Here is a 13,272-nt window from a genome sequence, read left to right on the forward strand (position 1 = left end):
CTCTCTGCCTTTATGCATTTGACTATTTTAGATTCCTCATATAAATGGAATCATATAGTATTTGTCCTAATGTGTCTGGCACATTTCACTTAGCATAATGTCCTTCAGGTTCATCCATGTTGTCAAATATGGCAGGATTTCTTTCTTTTTTAAGGCCAAATAATATTTATTAGTATATAAATACCACATTTTCTTTGTTCATCTGTAGATGGACATTTGGAGGCATCACAACTTCCTGATTTCAAAATATATCACAAAGCTATAGTAATCAAAACTGTATGGTACTGGCATAAAAACATATAGACCAATAGAACAGAATAGAGAGCCCAGAAATAAATTCACCCATTTATGGTCAACTGATCTTTGACAAGGGTGCTAGGAATACATAATGGGGAAAGGACAGTCTCTTCAATAAATAATGCTGGGAGAACTGGATACACACATGCAAAAAATGAAACACCTATCTTATATATATTCAAAAATCAACTCAAAGTAGATTAAAGATTGAAACACAAAACCTGAAATCATAAAACTCCTACAAGAAAACACAGGGGAAAATTTTCTTAACATTGGCCTTGACAATGATTTCTTGACTGTCGCACCAAAAGCACAGGCAAAACTAGATCAATGGGATTAAGTCAAACTAAAGGCTTTTGCATGGCGAAGGAAACAACCCCAAAAAGGTAAAGGCAACCTACGGAATGGTAGCAAAGATTTGCAAACCACATATGTGATAAAGAGCTGATATCCAGAATATATAAGGATGTCCTATATCTCAATAGCAAAAACCCAAATAACTCAATTTAAAAATGAACAAAGAACCTGAATAGACATTTCTTCAAAGAAGACATACAAATGGCAAACAGGTAATATGAAAAGGTGCTCAACGTCACTAATCATCAGGAAAATGCAAATCAGAACCATAGTGACATATCATATTACATCTGTTAAGATGGCTATTATCAAAAAGACAAATGATAACAAGTGTTGGTGAGGATGGGGAAAAAAGGGAACACTTGTACATTATTGGTGGGAATGTAAAATGGTACAGCCACTCTGGAAAATAGTATGGGGATTCCTCAAAAATTAAAAATAGAACTACCATATGAGCTAGCAATCCCACTTCTGGGAATACATCCAGAAGAATTTCAATCAGGGTTTCAAAGAGATACCTATACTCCCATGTCCATTGCAGCTTTATTCACAGTAGCCAAGACATGAAATACAGTCTTAATGTGTCATATCCTTGTCCCTTTCTTTGAAGGCCTATATCCTGAGAACAAAAGTCAATCAAACCTGAATCTTGCCTTCAAGTAGCTGACAATTCCCAGACACGACTTCTGTTGACAGCTGTATGCACTGTGTGACAATAGGCTGTTTTCACTCCTTCTGTGCCTGTCTTTCTTTGCCTATAAGTTAAGCATGCTAATGTAATGTTTGTGGCCTTCCTGGCCTGGTGCTTGGCAGTATTGGACCCTCAAATGTCTGTTGAATGAATTATTGAGCAATGTGGGACAAACTCTGGAAGGAATTTAGTCCCGTGGTTTGGTCCAACAGACAAAGCATAGTGGACTGAGGTTTGGGGACATCTGTCCTAAGCAAGAGATGGACAGAAATAAGACGGGTTCCCAGTCCTAGAAACTAAGGTGCCGAACAGGTTATAGTCAAGGCTCAGATGCAGGAAGAAGAATGAGACCCAGTAGCAGAGCAAGAAATATTAATAAATAACACAAGATTAAATGACAACCGTGAATGGAGCTGAAACTCATGAAAAATCCTTCTTACTTCCAATCATGACTGATAATGCAGACCAGCAAGGGTGACCTAAAGCTGGAAATTATTAGCCCCAGCAGTGAATAGAGGAGACTTTCAGGGGCTAGGAACCAGGCCTAGATCACTTAAAAAAATAAAATAATAGGTAATTTAATTTTTGAGCCTCCGAACTTCAAAATCTTTGATAGAATGGCTATTAATGTACATACAGCATTATAATAAAACCTCAATAATCAGAATCTAAACATCCTTAATGTTCATACAACCATTCAGGCTACGCCTTGGGGCCCATTCAAATGCAGCCCAATTGCTATTGCTTTCTGCAATTTATATTAATAATACATCCACAGTCCTCATCCATGGGCGATGATTTTCAGATTCTGAGACATTTCCACAGCTGTAACCAAAGAAGGATTAGACCACAGTCACTGTATTCTAGTTACTAAGAAGGGAAGTTGGACTCAGTCCTTTCAAAATGATTTGCAGGAATAAAAGTTGAAATAAGGTAGAATTTCTAGAACTCTCATACAACATGAAAATAAAATTAACTCTAGTACATAGCTTTATTTTTTCTTTCTTTTTTTTCTTTTTAATGATTGGTTTGTTTATTTATTTATTTGGAGATAAGGTCTTGCCCAGGCTAGAGTTAGAGTTTAGTGGTGTCATCATTGCTCACTGCAATTCAAAACTCCAGGGTTCAAGCAGCCCTCCTGCTTCAGCCTCCCAAGTAGCTAGGACTGCAGGCGTGTTCCACCATGCCTGGCTAATTTTTCCATTTTTCTGGAGAGACAGGGTCTCACTATGTTGCTCAGGCTGGTCTTGAACTCATAGCACCTCTAGCAGTCCTCCCGCCTCAGCCTCCCGAAGTGCTGGGATTACAGGCGTGAGTCACTGCGCCTGGCCCACAGCTTTCTCTCCACAGTTTCTGGGCATTCTGACCAATGAAGACAGCTTTTTCATTCATTCATCAACATTTATAATTCATCTACTATGTTCCAGGAGTATTAATATAACTGGGGCAAGAGATAAAGAGGTGAAAAAACTTCACACTTATGAACCCATCATTGCCACGCCGTGCCATGCCAACCTGGAACCAAATGTATTGATGTCCAGGGATATGCAAGGCACCCTTGGGAGCAGAGACAGCAAAAAATGCCTAACTCACAGTGAAAGTCATGTTTTTGTTTTATTAGTTATTTATTCAGGATATGAATGGGGTACAAATATTTTGGTTACATGTAATGCTGTTCGCCCCGCCCAGGCCAGGGCTACAAGCGTGTCCCTCCCCCATACAGTGCGCTCCGCTTCCATTAGTTGTGGGTGTATCCCCCCACACCACCCCCGATCGGCACCCCGTGAGTATTACTACCATGTAAACTCCTTAGTGTTAGACACAGGAAAAGAAATTCATGTTTGAGTTGAAGCCTGAGAGGACTCACCCGAGGAACAAGGGGTGGGAACCCGAGAGATGGGCGTGGCCATGCCTGGCCCAAGGGAGACGCATGCGCAGAGCTCATGCAGTGCTTGGGGCGGGGAGTCAGAGCACTGTGTATGGCCTTGGGAGTTGAGGGGGAATGGATCAGAGACTTGCTAATTACCAGCATGTAACTCAAGTTACCTCCTACAGCTCTTGTATCCTTCCTGCAAGGCCTGTGTTAGAGTAGGTTAGGAACCTGAGGCTCAAAAGAGTTAAGAAATTTGCCCCAGGTTATGTAGCTTCTAAGAGGCAAGGCTGGCTTCTAGCTCCTCTGGGGCTGTGCGACCGCACACCTGTGCTTGGTACCTGTGGGGACTGGCATGGGATGGGAGGAAGACTTTTCATTATATGTCCTTTTGTGCCCTTTGACGTTGGAACCACAGAGAATGGTAGGAGTCACTGGAGTTGGTAAGCGTCATGGACGTGATCTGGGAAGGTATTTTTACCTTTGGTATCAAATAACAAATGTCCAAGGGGTGACTGCTGAATCCAAACAATTTTGCAGTGATCTCTATTCCATGGTAAAGAAGAAAAATAAATAAAAATAGAAGCAAATTTCTGTGAGGACACAGAGTACTCTGCTACCGGAAGAGAGAAGTTGCTCCTCAGGAGTTGCTATTGTTTTCTCGGTTTTCCGTTGATGTAACCGGGTTCAGAACTGGGACTTCAAACCCTCAGGAAGACTTGGAGAGACTGAAAAAGGCTCTGCCTTAGGTCTGGTTCTTCAGAGGCAGAACAGGAGACCAGGACTGATGTGGAAGTGAGTTATGAAGCAAGTGCTCCCAGGAAAGACCTGGAAGGGCAGAGGGGAAAGACAGGCAGAGGGAGAAACCAAGGGAGGGTGTGATTTCAGGCAAAGTCTTGGCAGCTTGAGAGTTGCACTGCTCAACATGGTAGCCACTAGCCACATGGGGCTATTTAAATTAATTCTGTTTAAATAACATTTAAAATTCAGTCCTTCAGACTCACTGGCCACATTTCAAGTGCTCAACTTGTAGTTAGTGGCTTCCATTTTGGATGGCACAGATCTAAAACATTCTCATCACCACCAAAAGTTCTTTGGGACGGCACTGCCCAAGAGCATATAAATGACTCCTTCTTAGCTTGTCCTGACACAGGCAAGTGACTGGACTTGCACATTCCCACAGAAGTCCCTCAAAAGCTAAGGCTGCCCATGGGGATCTCAGCTCACAGGCTCTTCAGGCTTGTTTGCACAAGCAGGAAGGTCCTGGGTGTGCGAGCTTAAAAGCAAAGGCCCCAGAAGGAGGGGAAGGGGTGCAGAAACAGTGGGATCTGACAAAGTTTGGGTGGGGCACTGAAGATATCTGTCACAGCCTCACAGGTGACAGGGTTGCCAGGTCTGGGCTATAAGCAAAGCACACGAGTAGCTTAAACCCATAAGCCTGCATCTGATGTGGAAATAGGAAATGGAAGCCCCTTCAGTGCATAACTGTGGTCATTTAGAACAGAAGATGCAGCATTTAAAAAATCAATGTCTACCATCTAAACGTACAGGAGATCCAGGTGCGATTCTCTTTCCGACTCACTGTCCTGCTTCCAAATTACCCATCCTAACCACTAAACTGCAGAATGAAACTTTATTATATATGTATCTTAGCCCTATGAGGAATGATAAAATTAGGCCCATAAAGGTGACCCTGATCCTCAGCTGGTAGCCTGTGAGGCAGATGATGTCCAGGATGCTGTGGTGGCACTGGCTGTTCCTCCTTTCTTCATGGCCTCAAGCTAGTAGGTAACCATTTGCCTGCTCTGAGCCGCAGCTGGAAAGAGTTGGGAGTTTCCATCCTAGGCTTCCTCCCTCCAGAAACGGACTTAGCCCCAGGGTAATCACCCCACCTCTCTTTCAGAGTCCTAATCTGTTAAATGCACTCAGTAGAATGTCCTTGTCTCCGAAGACAAGGGGAAAATATACTTTGGTAAAACAGGTTTTTAGCTGACCTTTTGGCTTGAGCATGAGCCACCATAGTTTGGTTGCTTTGGTCCTGACCAGCTTCTTTGCAAGTCCCTGTGGTTGCACACAGAAAAAGACTTTTGGAAAGCAAACAATGAAAAAAAGGCCCCCTTCCTTCCCTGTGCAATGACACTGGGGAAATGTAGACCCTTTGCAGCTCCCAGCTGGGCTTCCCAGAGAGTTGCTGTGGGAGGTAGGGTTCACTCCAGCTGAAATGGAAGCTGTTCTCTCCTTGCAGATAAAGGTGGCTCTCTGAGGTGGAAGGCTGGGCTGAGGCTGTTGGTTTTTGGCAGAGCGGTCCCTGCCGGAAGTGGTAGCAGTCAAAGGGAGACAGAATCCTTCCATTGCAGAAGTTACCCCGAACTTCCACTGGCCGCTTCCCTAGCCACTTATTTAAATTCATCAAGTGACTGATTTACTTCCCATGTGTTGTATGTTCCATGCAGTCTCATGTGGCCGTGCATCCTTTGTATATGAACACTTGGGCATGTAGCCTGTCTAGTAGCATTATCTGTCTTTGTATATTTCTAAAGAAGGGGAGCCATGTCTTTTTAAAATTTATTTTTAAAATCTTTTATTGAGTTTTAATTTATAAATGGTAATATGCAGAAATCTCAAAAGTACAGCTTAATTAAATTTTTACCTATGGATATAGAGCCATGTCTTTTAAAACTTTATTATAAGATGTCTACTAAGTAATCATCCTGGGTGATATTATCAAGAAGGCCATGTTAATAACCATTTTCAAAATCAATCAAGCTGATAATGAACCAGTGGCTGGCCCTGTGGGACATAGAGCAAGGCCAAGTGCAGCAGGTGGATTCTATCGGGGTTTGTAACCCTTGCCCAATGTAAGAATCACCTGGTTGCTTATTAAGATTCAGGTCCTCAGGACCATACCTTGGATATTCTGGCTTTACTGGGGTTGGGAGTCAGGAGTGTCTGTTTTTAACAAGAATCAGGCAAATGTAGTACTCAAGGTTACCACTTTTAACCCTCACAAGCCTATGAGGTTAAGGTTTTATTCCTATATTCATAGATAAGTAAACTGAGGAACTATTAATAAGAGGCTAAGAGGTTGTACAGTCACACAACTATTAAGAGATGGACCAGAGATTCTGATTCTACCTCTGATTCTTAACTACTATTCTATGCAGCCTCCATAGAGCATGTCCTTACTTCCTAGAGTTTCAATGACTCTTTGAATTTGTTGAGTGTATCTTGTAAATCTTTTCCCTCCTGACCACTTAATCCTGCAATAGGTGGCCACCCATTCCAACTAACAATGGAGGAAAGTGTTATCCCAGATCACACAAAGTGAGGACAGAGTTGTGAATAGTATTAGAGACCTTCAGTTTCTACCTCTGGCTTACCCAGCAGCATGAATACTACTTGGAAATTTGTTAAACAAGCAAATTTTCAGTCCCATTCCAGACCAATTGAATCAGAATCTCGGGCAGTGGAGCCCAGGCCATCTATGATTTAAGGAGCTCTCCAGGTGTTTCTGGGAACCACTGGTTTAGGAGACTATGCACTGCTACTACCCATGCTCCCAGGATTTGTGGTATCTCAGTCCTTTGGGGCTACTATTACAAAATACCTTAGACTGGGTGATTTATAAATAATAGAAAATTATTTCCCACAGTTCTGGAGGCTGGGAAGTACAAGATCAAGGTGCCAGCAGATTCCATGTGTGGTGAAGCGTCGCTCTCAGCTCCGTAGGTGGTGTCTGATGCTGCATCCTCACATGGTGGAAGGGCAGAAGGACAAAAGAAGGGACTAACAGACTCCCCAAGACTTTTTATAAGGGCACTAATCCCATTCATGAGGTCAAGCCCTCATGACTGAATCACTTATAAGGGCCCCACCTCTTAATACATAGGGGATTAAGTTTCAACATGAATTTTGGAAGAACACAAACATTCAAATCACAGCATTGTGGGAGGTGAACTCCTCAGCAAAAATGTGGCTCTTTTTTTCCCTGTGGTCTGTCACAATCACTGTTTTGCCTCTCGCTGTGATGACCACTGATGGATCAGTTCAAAGGCTGTCCCGGCTCCAGGTGCTCACAGAGTCAGCTGCAGCTGCTAAAATGTGGTGTATTGCCACCCTTCCATTTCACTTAGGTGATCTTCTAGCTAGCATTATTTTGCACTCTTTCTTTGCTTCACTCTTTCTTTACAGAGTGTTGTGTCGCATGGATGCTCCAGAGCACAAGTTCTGGAAACTTAACAACGTGGCTCCAAATCCTAGCTTTGCTACTTACCAACTTAGGACCGTTGGGCAAGTTTTGTAATCTGTTTTTGCCACATGTACAACATGTATAATATGTGTACCTACCTAACAGAGCTATTATAAGGGTTACAATATAAAGTGTTTGGAATAGTGCTTGACACATGGTAAGTGCCAAATAAATTTAGTTATTATTACTCTAACTTTTAACCCCTTCTCTATTTGGGGGTTCATAAGTACATTGACTACATTTTTTAAACAACTCCATCACACTGAAAATTTGTGACCAACTAAAATCCACAGGTCATCATCATAGCACTTTCTGAAAAGCTTTTAAAATCTATCTTGTTAGCAAAAACTAAAAATAAAAAGTAAGCAAATAAAAAGTCTCAAAAAAATGTGTCCTTAAAAAATGGGAAACAATCACATTTACCGGTAGAGAGGAAAAACTGTATTTCACCGTATTGGATTTGAGACCTGGGTTCATGCCCCAGTTTTTCGAGCTGCATGGCCATGAGCAACTAACTCACTTCTCTCTGATTACTGCAGGGTGATTATCACTATTAAAATATGATGAAAGAATTAGTCAGCCCAAACAAAATACTATAGACTGGGTGGCTTGAACAACAGAAATTTATTTTCTCACAATTCTAGAGGCTGGAAGTCCCAAGATTAGCTGCCAGCCAGCGTGGTCAGTTTCTGGGGAGGGCCCTCTTCCTGGGATGGACACCTTCTTTCTGTGTCCTCGCATGACCTCTTCTTTGTGTGTGCATGGAGAGAGAATGTGAGCTCTCTGGTGTCTTTTCTTAGGAGGACAGTAATCCTATCATATCAGGGCCCCACATTTAACCTTAATTACCTCCTTAAAGGCCCTATCTCCAAATACAGTCACACTGGGGGTTAGGGCTTCAATACATGACTTTGTGCGGGGGTGGGGGGGACACAATTCAGTCCATAGCAATGACATATGTACAGCCTTATTTAGCATAAAATGCCTGGCACGACCTTCTTCCCTGTTAGTCCGCTTCTCTTCCCCGAAGCAGCGCTGGAGAGCCTTGTTCACAATGTCAGAGGCAGCCTCTTCCCTTGCACAAGAAGATCTGGCTGGGACTGTAGCCAGTAGGAAACAGGTTTCTTCTAAATCGAGTTACTGCTTAGACAGTTCATAGTTGATTTGTTTATTTGTTTGGGTTTCTCTTTTTAGGCCCAGGCACATCTAATTTATATTTTTCTGGAAGATGAAAATTTGATTGTGTTTCAGAGCAGTGGCACCAGAAAAGCTCACAACATGTTCTTGGTGTCAACTGCCATGCAGGGAAGTTTATGGGCAGCCATCTCTCCCTTTGACACACTTCGATGGTGCCCCGTGTATGGATGGTGCGATTTATAGCAGTGCACTCGGGAAGTTTGCAAACATGTTGTAATTTTAGCGATTCTCATCCCTCAGCTTTTTATGAGTCCTTGGGAGAACATTTTTTGCCTAGCCAAAGTTTATTTGATATTGCTGAACATTAAAAAAAAAGGTACATGTGCCCAAATGGAGTAAGAGTGTTGGTTTTTTGGTCACTGTCGTCATAATTGGCAAATGAGATGGGTCTGCAGAGAGTAGGGATTAAGGTCGCAATATTTCTGGAATTCTAGAGGAGGTTTAACTCAGAAATTCTGCACACCCAGTCCCAGTGGATGGCAGAAGTTTCAGGGACACAGAGCTTGTAAAAACAGTGACGCTGCTCTGAGCCCGGTTTGCTGACCTGTGGGCCTGAAAGATGGGCGTGGGGTAGCCTGGAAAGGGGAACTGTGTACTTCTGTACTCCTGTGCCACTTGCGAGCCAAGGATGCTGTGCATTTCTACTAAACGTGGCGGGTAATTGGGGTGCCTAAGGAGCTAACCTGCTTCTAAGTGCTAAAAGTCGTTGCTGCCTCAGGCCAGCCTTGGAAATTTTAGGAACTCTTTTCACTAGGGAAGTCCGGCCAATTGCATTTGTCAAACATGAAATTACAGTCAGTCTGTGGTTTTCATGCTGAGCCTGGGAGGCATCCTCACTCTTAGGGGGTGTGGGCGTATCCCATGGGCATTCCCTGGGGTGGCATGAAAGGGTCTATATGCTCAAGGATCTGTCCCTGTCAGACCGAAAACTGTGAGGTTTGCCTTCCACATCCTGCCATCCCATTTGTCCCTGTAACCGGTGCTCTCGCTCCAGTCCTCCCTCCCACTAACGCTGAGCTACCCAGGATTGGTGGGTGAGAGATAAGCAGTGAGGAGACCCATGGACTTTGGAATCAGACAAACCAGGAGTCGAATCCTGAGACCTCCACTCGCAATGTGACCTTGGGCAAAGTATCATTCTCTCAGAATATGAGTCTCCTCTTCTGAATGAAAGAGCCAACAGTCTCTTCTCCTTCATACAGTTATTGGTAGGACTGATTTAGATAATATTAATATACGTAACTGGTAAGCATACGACTGAGACATAATAAGTGATTGATAAATTATAGCGATTGCTAAGATCGGAGAAAGTATGAATAACTAGCAAGTAATTTGACATATCTGACTCTGTAAGTAACACTGCATTTTATCAGGAACTCCTCTTGAATCAAAGTCATTGAGCTGAGGTTAACAAAGAGTTGTTGGTTTTTTGGAGGGGGTAGGGAGGCTGGGATGGAGGTGGGGAGACGAATACCTGAGCTCACGGCACAGAGCTCTCTCTGGGTGCCACTTGTGACAACACTGCAGGCGGGAGGCCTATGGATGGCTCCCTCCTTGGGGCAGGAATGTTGAATTCAATTTAAAACACTTTTAACAGGTTCCTGTTAGTGGCCAACATTGTAGTCAAGGCTGATGGTAGGACAATAAAAAAAGGCAAAATGTGAGAGATGTAAAAAGCCAAGTGTTGCAGGAGCTGATTGCTCAGGTTATTCACCCATGGTTTTATTTTTCCAGTAAAATAAGATGAATTTTAGTTGTCATTACCTTACACGGAGAAGTTCTTAAAGATCTTTTTGTAATTCTATACACACCATGGCATATGTTGAACTAATTAAAGCATAAATAGGACAAGGGAATATGTATGAGTTAATTAGAAGATTTGAAATTTTATTTAAAAATTACAGCTCTAAGCCAGGTGCAGTGGCACACACCTATAGTCCCAGCCACTTGGGAGGTTGAGAAGGGGGGAAATCACTTGAGGTCAGGGTTCAAAGCCAGCCTGGGCAACATTGCAAGACCCCACCTCAAAAAAAATTATATATAGAGCCCTAAGAGTGCTAAATAATAAAAAGACAGTTAACTTCAAAGGAAAAATTTCCAAAGACATTGGACTGTCATGCCATGAGAATTCCATTAGGTTATAAATCTCATTTACCTCTGGAGAAAAGCAGCACATGGATAAAGTAAACCCATGGACCTAAAGTCTTCATTATACTCTTTCCCTTCAGTTTCCTTCCCTTCCTATAGTTGTTGAACTAGGAAGAGTGATGGAGAGAGTATCCCTGTGCGATGGACAGAGAATGGACTCTGTAGTCCTATGGACCCGGGTTCAAATTCTGGACACTGAGATTCTGAGCAGCTACTTTACCGCATAGAACCTGGGATTCCTTGTTCATAAAGTGGAGCTCATGATACCACTTCCAAAGAGCTGTGTGGAAGCTAAATGAGATGATACATGAAAACATCCTTTCACCTGGCGAGCATCCACTGTCCGTCGTCCGTGTTACTGCTGGCAGTTGGCCATGACAGGTCATGGGGCCACAGAGAAAGGTGTGGAGGACAACCACTTGTTTCTGAAAATCTACCTGGATAATGCCACTAAATAGTCAAGAATTGGCTCCAAGCTATTCATTCTCCTGCATTAAGTTGGTCTTTGCTTATAGTCAATATCCTTAAATAATATCGACTTTCTAAAAGATGATACCTTGCCTGACTTTCACCACCATATTCAGATGAAAGAAGTTTAGAAGATATAAATGAGGCAATTGATTGGCTATTTGTAGCTGGGGGGAAATGGGGGGTGGGGAGGTCCTGGGAAGCCTCTCCGACCTGACAGTTTGGTACTTGTTAGTGATTCTCTGCCCCTCACTTCTTTCCTAAAGCGTCTGTTGACTTCCAGGCTCCATTAGGGGTGGCCAGTGAATGGAAGTATTTGAGATCACCAGAACCATTTAAGGGATCTGGCCAGTTGCTTCTTTTCTTCTTCTTCTTGGGTTTTTTTTTTTTTTTTTTTTTTTTTTGGTGGCTTGCATTGTGGCATCTGCTGGGAGATGCTAATTACAGCAATTAAGTAAAATGAGGATGTAATATTGCTTAGCAACCCAGTTACCTAATATGTAATTTTACTAATTTGGCTGAATCTGTGTGCTGCAACTGTTTTTGTTTTAATTAAGGATATTAATAATAATGTTTTTGTGTGGAACATTTTATGCAACATTCTCTAATACCTCTCTAGAATTAAATTGATGCGTAAGCATTTTTTATGAGACAGGTTTATTTGTTTGTTTGTTTGATTTTGGTTTTGGTTTTTCTCAAAACCAGTGAGGCTAAGGGGCCTTTCTGGGGATCCAGAAACAATATGCAATTCAGTACCTCGGTTGTTGGTAGAGAGAAAAACACTTGGCCCGATCTCCTGCAGGAATGAGCTCCCCTACGTCCTGGACAAAGATCTGACCCGAAAGTGGTCTTGTCATATGCCAGTCTGAGCCTTATGGAATCTGCCACTTTTGGCATCTGAAGTAATTTTAAGACATTTTATATTTTCTCTTTATCTGGTTTAGGGACCCATTTATATACAATTCTTTAAATTGGATCCATGCTGGCCATGAATAAGAAATCTTAATGACTTTCACTTTTTTAAAAAATCGTCAACTTCTATCCCCTAGACTGAAAAAGCTAACTCTAACTCCCTAGACTACCAAGTTATTACTGAAATCACCAGTCACTAAAGAAAAAACAGGAAATGGATGCTAGGCTATTCTCATAAAACATCTCATCCCACTCACATTTCAAGAACACTCTTCCAGGGCTGAATTCATCTGGAAATTAGTAGTAAGTGTGTATAAACCCAAATTTTTTGGATTTAGCACTAGCTACTGCTTTGTGTGGCTGAGGAGGTGAGGTTGGGAGAGGAGTCGTATAGCAGTCATTAATCACAAACTTCTTGAACTTCATCCTCTTTGTATTCAAGCCATTCATTTAGTCATTCACTTAAGAAGTATTTACTTGATGCCTGCTATGTTCCTGGAACTGTTCTAGATGCTAGGGATAGAGCAGAGAATAATCAAATAAAAATTCTTGCCCTAATGAAACTTGTGTTCTAATGATAATAAAGGCTATTACTATTTATTCTGTGCCAAGCACTGTTCCATGCAGTATTCATATATGAACTCATTTAATCTTCACAGTATAACCATGAGGCAGGCATATTATTATCCCCAGATTGGATGGAGTTGAGAAAAATGAGGCAAAGAGAGTTTAAGAAAGTTGCCAAGGTCACATAGTAAGTGCAGAGCTGGGATTTGAATCCAGATATCTGACTGCTGCTCTGCCTTCTCACACCTTCATTCTGTTACCCCTGTCTTATATTATGTGGTCCTATTCATTTTTTCACTTATCCACCCTCCTGGCTAATAGGAAATGTAAAATCTTTCTGGGGTTTGTGGCTTTGCTTCCAACCATGGAATGTGTATCTGAATTTTGTAAGCAACCAATTTTTGTAAGGAACAAAGCATGTCCTTGGGCTTCTCAAGCAGTTTCAGATAATACTTAGAAATTGGGTGTGAACTGCAGCTTGAAGCCTATCCCAGGGTGCCAGTATTTTTTTCTGGT

At 42.2% G+C, this 13,272-nt stretch overlaps 1 protein-coding gene across 1 annotated transcript in view; it reads left to right on the forward strand.

The window, feature by feature from the left end:
• Positions 1-13,272, forward strand: part of SNTB1 (syntrophin beta 1) — a 239,189-nt gene that overhangs the window by 209,691 nt on the left and 16,226 nt on the right. The gene's annotated exons all lie outside the window — the stretch shown is intronic.

This window comes from Eulemur rufifrons, chromosome 3, assembly GCF_041146395.1.
Source record: "Eulemur rufifrons isolate Redbay chromosome 3, OSU_ERuf_1, whole genome shotgun sequence".
Lineage (NCBI taxonomy): Eukaryota > Metazoa > Chordata > Mammalia > Primates > Lemuridae > Eulemur > Eulemur rufifrons.